The following is an 8,582-nucleotide window of genomic DNA, read 5'->3' as shown; positions in this document are numbered from 1 at the left end:
GACAGCAATGATATGGTAAAACGATTCCCTCTGCCTATGATTTGCCTTACATTTTTGTGGTTACACACCTCTTTAGGAGTTCCACAAGTCAGGATCTTTGGCATTCAATGCGTATATTTAAAAGGTGCAAGATGCCGATGGTATTGATGCTGCCCTAGTTTAGCATGACTGTGACCTTGGCTTCCTGGCGGCTGACCGACGTCATCCGTGCTGGAAAATAAGAGGAAAGCCAGAGATTCTGCATAGTAGCGGTGGGACGATTAATTTACCTCCTGATTCGATTCAAATCACAATACTTGTGTAATGATTACATTTACATCACCATAATTGATTATACTGCGGTTTGCGATTCAATAACACGGTTATTGGTATTTTTCTCAAACAATAGATTGTTTTCTAATATGAGAACATTTTAAAACAATTCTCAACAATATAAACCATAAACAATACATAAGTTGAATCATGTACAGTACGTCAATCAATGCAGCCAGATGAAAGTCAGTCACTCTTGTTGACATTTATTTCCAGCCAAATGCCAGTGGTATAACATTCCAACAAGTTCCTGGTCAGTGCCATCAGCGGTCAAAAAGATGCCAGAACATTTTCACCATCCGCTATCCATCCATCCATCCATCCATCAATTTTCCGATCCATTTTATCCTCACAAGTGCATATTTGCACTGAGGATTGCGAGGAAGAAATTTCATCTAAGCTGCATGTCATACCTAAGCATATTTGACAATAAAGATGACCTTGACCTTGACAATGGCTGGGGGCGTGGGGTGCTGGAGCCTATCCCAGCCGTCTTCAGGCAGTAGGCGGGGTACACTCTGAACTGGTTGCCAGCCATTCGGAAGGCACACATAGACGAACAACCATCCGCGCTCACACTCACACGAGGGGCAATTTTGAGTGTTCACTCAGCCTGCCATGCATGTTTTTGGAATGTGGGAGGAAACCGGAGTACCCGGAGAAAACCCATACAGGCACGGGGAGAAAATGTAAACTCCACAGAGGAAGGCCGGAGCTGGTTCCGCTATACGGTTTTTTTTAAAAAAAATTTTTGCTCTGGCTGTGTGGCTCAGTCACTGGCTCATTCAGATGACGTAGTGTGACGCTGCCGAATGCTCAAGCCCGCTGACTCATCTAAAAAAAGTTGGCTCTGCGCTGCCATCTGATGGAGGAAAGTGGTAGCGTCACCTTTGCTTTTTGAAAAAATCATGATAATCAATTCTGAACTTTGACATCGATTTCTTGAATCTTGGCACATACAATCCCGATAGTTGAGTGAATCGATTTTTTTTTTTGCATACCCCTACTGGGTATGGTAGATTTTTGGTTCTTTAAAATGTCTGAAACAGTAGGGCATACATTCTTTTAAGAATAAATACAAACAGAATGTCAAGGAGGCTCCTCTCACTGTTCACATGGGTCAGTCACTGAGCATCATAGCCTATTCCAGGTTTGTGACTCAAGACAAACAAAACTGCGGTTGCCAGTATGACTTTAAAGCATTTCCAATTTGGACTATAATCAGTACTTTCGCAAAAACATATAATAAAAGCACAGTGACACAATGTAACAAATTATATGAAAAATGGCCCATAAAAGCCACGTGAAGTTCGCAGGACACAAATCTCATATTGACAAACTCCTTCAGTTAGTCTCTCCATGATTTTGTCGATTCTTACACTGGAGTTCTTACATTTTGAGTCTGTATTTGTAAAATGTACATCTTTTGGCATGTAAGTGACAAGGCGGTAATGTCATAGTGTTTGAGATAAATGAGCCGAATGCCGCAATTGCATTGTAATCAGGATGTATTGTATTGTATATTGTATTGTTTTTACAATTTTGAAAAGTATTTATATCCCTGAGAATTTTGTGGGAATTCTGCGTTTTGCATCATTCCACAGCATAACACTATAATTTACATATTTTAATCCACAATACATTCAGAACATTGGGTTTGCATGTATTGAAAAGGAGTACTATTTGAATGATTTTACAACCTGCAAAACCATCAAAACGCTAGACTCGATAATATTCACACAAAGTAGTTAACTTTCATCAAGATGAAGAATTTTTTTTTGAATCTTACTTATTGTGTAAACAAATTACAATCCGGTTTGAGCAGACAAAAACCACTTTAACATAAGAGTGTTTGTAAACTTCCACATTCTGTCTTAAATCTGCCTTCACATTTCAACTTCACAGCTACACAAAGTAGGTTAAGTTCAAAAAGTTGACATTCATGTATTTGCTTTTTAAATGTTTAATTTAGGAATAATCAATCCGTTTTCAATTGACGACTCTCACCAAAACTCAGTGGGGCATCCTTACCTACTCTAGACAGGAAATTAAAGGCAACAAAGGGACAAACCCATCCAGATTAAAAGATAACTTCTTGGGCGTAGGTAATAACTGTGCTTAACCTATTAAGGACAAAATCTCAAATTTGCAATAATAATCATGAAGGGATTTTCTTTAATGCCAAATCCATAGAAAATTACAAATTGGGATTTTCAAGAGTCCATCTTTACCAGCCAGTGAAGCCAGTGACATCATCATACAAATGTAACATGTACACATTATGGTCAACGCAAAAAGCAGAAATGTGCATCATGAACTTTAATTATTAATTTTTTTGGGGTGCTGCCACTCCAATAAAGCCAACTTTTCACATTTTTTTTTTTTGGTGACAATTGGAAAATTACAAAAAAAAAAACCATGGACTATCTGTTGGCTTGTTCTTTGTAACAGTGAGCCTACATCCATCTTTGGCATTTTTCTGTGCCTGCTCGGCAGACGATAATGCAAATATCCCAGTTTACAATTGTGTGAAAAGCTTAAAACTTTAACCTGGGCAAGAAGTTGAGCGTTCAGATCTCTGTGATCACAGTCTCCACATACTGCACTTATGGGACTTCGTTTTGAAATGAGTTGTTGAGAAAGACAAACATTTGGCTATCAATACCACTAAACACACACACACACACACACACACACACACACACAGATATGTAAGCATGTGAGAGTGAAGTCATTGTTTTCCGAGACGTTTGCCAAGTGTGGGAAAGAAATTATTCATAGGCTGTGTACTGTATGCCAGTTTATAATATTAATTATAATAAAAATAAAAATTTTAAAAAACATTGATGTGTGCGTAATAATCACTGCACAACTAACAATTAGTTGTCGTCTCAGTGTTGCGTCTACAGCTACAATATCCTCTAAAATATTTTCTTCCTTACCTTCTTAAGGCGCACTTTTACCCCCTCCTCCTCCTTCTGAACTCCAGACTCACGCATTCCATTAAAAAGTGGATCGCCACAGGGAATACCCTCCTGTGTGGCGTAGTCCGTCTGCTCTGTCCTCGAGTCGGCCACTTGCGAGTAGCGTTCACTCGGACCATCTGCCACCTCAGAGCCAGGTGACTCATTCGGGCGACCAGAGGCTTCGTTGCCATGGAATCCCTCCGGCGAGAGCACATTGTTGACCTCTGCTGAGAGTGGAAGCAGGTTTTGGGGGTGTTTTTCACTCGCTGTATATTCATCATCCTTCTGGCAATGAATAGTTTTGGTGAGATTCTTTAGAGCAGGTGCACAGCTCCCACCTGCAGCAAGCTGGTTCACCTCTGGGATAGTTTCCAATGATGAAGAACTTTCATCAGAGTCTTTGTCTGGCTGGCTTGCAGTCGTCACAGTCAAGATGGGCTCTGCTTCTTGAATAATGATTTTCTGCGTGAGGTCTTCCACCGACTCCCGCGATCCTTCTTGCTCACATGACACTTTGCTGCTGGCCAAGCAACACTGAACTTTGACACAAATATCAGGTGAGGTGATTCGTCCCAACCTGACATCCTCAGATTTTTCGCTGCTTTCGCCGTATCTACTTTCCTCCCCGTGAGACATTTTGATCGCTCTTCTTTCAGAATCACACTGCTCCGACAGTGTCTGGAAGGACATTTCACCACCAGGGGCCCGATCCCCTGCTCCAGCAGGATCTTGCTTTCCTTCTTGAATGTCTCTGGAAAGGTGCTCATGTCCTGATTTTTCATTTGGAGCGTCTGGGTTATTTAATCCATCCAGTTTGTCAAATGAATCTGTGGTCCAGGTTTCAATTGCTCCTTTGTCACATTTTCCTTCTGCCGCTGAGATCACAACTGGCTCCACAACTTTGTTAGCCAATGACATCACAAGAAGACTATCCATTTTATGGAGTGAACTGAGCACACCAACATCCAAGGTTATCTTTGTGCCAGCATGGCCAGGAATGGAAATCACTTCCTCAACATCTGGGAGGTCATTCCGAGGTTCGCGTTGAGCGGCACAGCGCGACTTCAGTGTGACCTCTGGGATTTCAGGAGGTCTGCTGTAACTATCTGTATGTCCCTCCTTTGTTTGCGAATGATTTGGAAGTTTGCCAGGCTGTCCAGCGACAGATTGCGACAGTGGAGGCCCATTGTCCGAAGAAATAGAGATGCATTGTTGCTGATCACGTGAGATTAGTGAATTTTTAAAGACATCATCAACATTCTCTGTGCCAACTTCGTCTTCAGCTTCAACAGTTTCCTGAGTGCCGTTGTCCGACGCGCAGAAAATCACGGCACCGCGATTGTCACTCTGTGAATCGCGGTCAAAATAGACTGAAGTCTTGAAGTGATCTGTAATCCTCCGCTGCACATCCAGACATTTGTGAAGGCTGCAAATTAACTTCTTCTCATGTGGAGCTTTAACATTGTCTGTCAGCTTCACATGCGCCGAATGGATCTCATCAGGTACTCCAGAGGTGGTCACATCCGGCCTTTGAGCTGGCTCATCTGTGAGCAGTTGGTGGCAGCCCTCTGGCATAGAGGCGCATCGTGTCCATCGACCCTGCTTGGAGGCCCCTGAACCCGTCCAAAGCCCCTCGCTGTCAACACTGTGGCAACAGATCAGGTCCAGATCGTCAAAGCTATATTGTAATCCTGAAGGATGAGTCACATGATCCTCCCAACTTCTCTTGCGTATAGCAACTGGCATTATTGGTGGGCAGCGCTATTCCATCGAGATGCTTTTGACTGAGGGTGAAAAAGAAAATATGGACGTGAAAAGACTAATACGGAAATGATTCCAACGTTATGCATAGAGAGCAATGTGACTAAAATTTACAATCTGAACAGCAATTAAATTATTCCCCCCCTCCCTTTCTTGAATTCTTGAAGATGGCCTCATAGTTTGTTTTTGTATTCACGATTTCCCCAACCAATTGAAGCTGAGACCACTGTTTATACAGTACAAAGTGGTATTTTCAAGATACCATTTCGGTTAGCGCATCGTGTCCATCGACCCTGCTTGGAGGCCCCTGAACCCGTCCAAAGCCCCTCGCTGTCAACACTGTGGCAACAGATCAGGTCCAGATCGTCAAAGCTATATTGTAATCCTGAAGGATGAGTCACATGATCCTCCCAACTTCTCTTGCGTATAGCAACTGGCATTATTGGTGGGCAGCGCTATTCCATCGAGATGCTTTTGACTGAGGGTGAAAAAGAAAATATGGACGTGAAAAGACTAATACGGAAATGATTCCAACGTTATGCATAGAGAGCAATGTGACTAAAATTTACAATCTGAACAGCAATTAAATTATTCCCCCCCTCCCTTTCTTGAATTCTTGAAGATGGCCTCATAGTTTGTTTTTGTATTCACGATTTCCCCAACCAATTGAAGCTGAGACCACTGTTTATACAGTACAAAGTGGTATTTTCAAGATACCATTTCGGTTATTACTACATTGGATGACTGTAACAATGGACAAGGAATAAACCACAAAGCAAGTGATCAGAAAAAAAATACTGTATAGATCAAACACAATATATTTGCAGGGAATTCTTTGTACTTTTACTTCTATGAACAAAACGAAACACATACAGTGTTGTTTCGCAATTATGGTTTAAAAGGCAAAACGGCATGACCACTGTAGTTTTTATACATTTTTTTTCATTGTCAGTTTAAGAATTGTTTGTTCAAAATCAGAAGACTGGTGACTGTCAGTATACCCTTCTTTACCCTCACCCAGCACAATGACATTTGAGGAAAAAATACAAATTAATGGGAGCAAAATCATGTATTTTGACTAATCCCATGATATTAAAGGATTGCTTTAAATCATGCCATTTCAAAACAATGTCATGGTCCGACGATTCTATTTTGTTTCATTTCAGTTCAAATTTTTCTGTCATAATTACCTTTTGTTTGCTAGAAGTCACGCAAGTCACGCGACCGTCATCTGCGCCCTGTGCCTGAACCTGCACAGTTTATGAATCTTGAAAGGGTTTAAAAAAATATATATACTCCTTCAATATGTCAATCAGCCAAGCAACCAAGAGCCACCTGGAGGAACCAAATATGCTTCTCCTTTTTCTTCTTCTTGTGGTACAGTATAAGTGATGACACCGTTCTATGATACAATTATGAAGCCATAAAAGTCAACAGTAAAACATCTGGTGATAACCGACAAATTGGCTTCCGATCTGCTCCGAGTACTATCCGCCAGAAAAGTGTGGAAGTCGCCCTTTCATTCATCCACTGGGAGAAATCAGTACAATCTTAAAGAAATGTGATTCCATGTCCGTCTGAGAAGTTGTTGGCTGTCTTCACTTGAGGTTTCTGACTGGAGTCGGTAGCGGGAGGTGAGCTGAAGAACACCCCAAAGACAGACAGAAAGCCCGGGAGCAGTGCAAAGTCCAAAGACATCTTCCATCTTGATCACATTAGTGTTTTTGCTGACGCTGAATGCTGAGAGCTGGGTGGTGTAAGAGGGGCTGGGTTTGCCTTCCCTACTCCTCCCCAAATCTTCTCCATTCGATCCCTCTCACATCAGGTCTCCTCCCCGCTGATTGTGACAGGGAGTCTGAGTCACGTCCCCAACCCCCAGTGTATAACTTGCACAACACACCGAATACATTTATAAACTCCACCTCCTCTCCCATTGTTTTGCCACTTTTTCAACGCTAGCTCAGCTCCTCGCAATTGTGGAAACTTCTTCACAAGTCTGACAAAACTGTGATTTCCTCGGTTTAGTGAACCCGTTTGTCTTCTTATAACGGCTTCCTAAGCATAGCGAAAAGGCTCCCGCCAATGGGATTAATAATACACAGACTGCCCTGTAAAAACCTGAGCACTGGCCCAAAAAAGATTGCTCTGTTTTAGCATCTCCATCTATGGCACGCTTTTACCCAAAATGTGCAGTGCCGCAACTGTATAAGAAACCTTGATAAGATACACTGAGGCAATTCAAAAACTGCAATGCATCACAACCCCACATAAAAGAATCTGCGGAAACAGATGAAAACGATATATTTTGCATATTTGTCACTGGTTTTCAGGTGATGTGCATTCAAAATTGCAAAAAATACAGACTTTGATAAAACGATAAAACAAAATCACTTCAAATATTTTGTCTCGTGTTCAATTATTGAGCAATCCAGCACTTTGTGACAGAGATGCGTCAACATGGCTTATAATATTTTTACTTTCTACATCGCCGGCTAATCATTGTGTGAAGCTTTTTCTGTCTCTGTGCAGCGAGGCGCAACAGCAGCACAACATTCCCAGCCTGAATCAGCTGTGGCTGAAATCCCTTCTTCATAATCTTGTGTCACTCTACAAGGAATTGTGACCACGTTTATCTCGATCATGCAACTCATAGGAAACAACGGGAGCAATCTGGAAAACTGGAATGAAACACCCTCTGACTATGCCTGCAATCGTGGCATTTTAACCTGCGGGTCATCCAGATGTGCGGCGGATGAGCACTTTTCGGGGGTGTCTTGCTGGGAAACAGTCACTCTCGACACAGATGGTCGTACTTAAAGGAAGAGGTCCAAGTTCAACAAGAATTCTCTGTAGTATGTCACATGATGTACTTTGCGGTTATGCCAAGTTCAGTGCAACGAAATACAGATCTGGTTGGCCGCAGTGGCTTCAGCGTGGATATAGCTGCCGATTGAAGTGTGCAGGCTGACACGGACCATGACTCAGCCTATCCACTCATTACCGCCCGTAGACATCTATCTCTAGCTCTATAATTTAAAAGCTAAAGCCTCCCACTGCCATTCAGACCCCCTTGCGCGGCCACATGCTAAACCGTGCACGTCATACTCGGATCTATCAATGACATTTTGCAAACAAGTGCACAACCGACAACTTGCGAGAAACCACGTGAGCAATGGATGGGTGTGTTTGCGAGTGAAATGCAGCAGTGGAGAGGCAACAAAGGCAATCTCTGACCATTGCGAGTGAAATGCAGCAGTGGAGAGGCAACAAAGTGAGCAGCAAAGGCCAATCTCTGACCGACGAGGTCGAATCAGGTTGGTCGTGTGCAGCGAAAATGCAGGAGAAGTCTGCTGGGATGCAGCCCTTGTGACCACGGACAGGATAAACAGTAAAGAAATTTGATATTTGGAAGTGTGGAGACCTGACTTGACTGACTTTGCAAATACCATTCATTTTTGGCAACACTCTCTTTTGGCTCCTGTAGCTTCACATTATTCAACCTAACATTAAAATGTCATGCCAGCTTCCAGAGGCCCGCTACGG

Source organism: Hippocampus comes, unplaced genomic scaffold (assembly GCF_001891065.2).
Source record: "Hippocampus comes isolate QL1 unplaced genomic scaffold, H_comes_QL1_v1.1 scaffold51, whole genome shotgun sequence".
Taxonomy (NCBI): domain Eukaryota; kingdom Metazoa; phylum Chordata; class Actinopteri; order Syngnathiformes; family Syngnathidae; genus Hippocampus; species Hippocampus comes.
Note: the sequence above shows the minus strand (reverse complement) of the source record.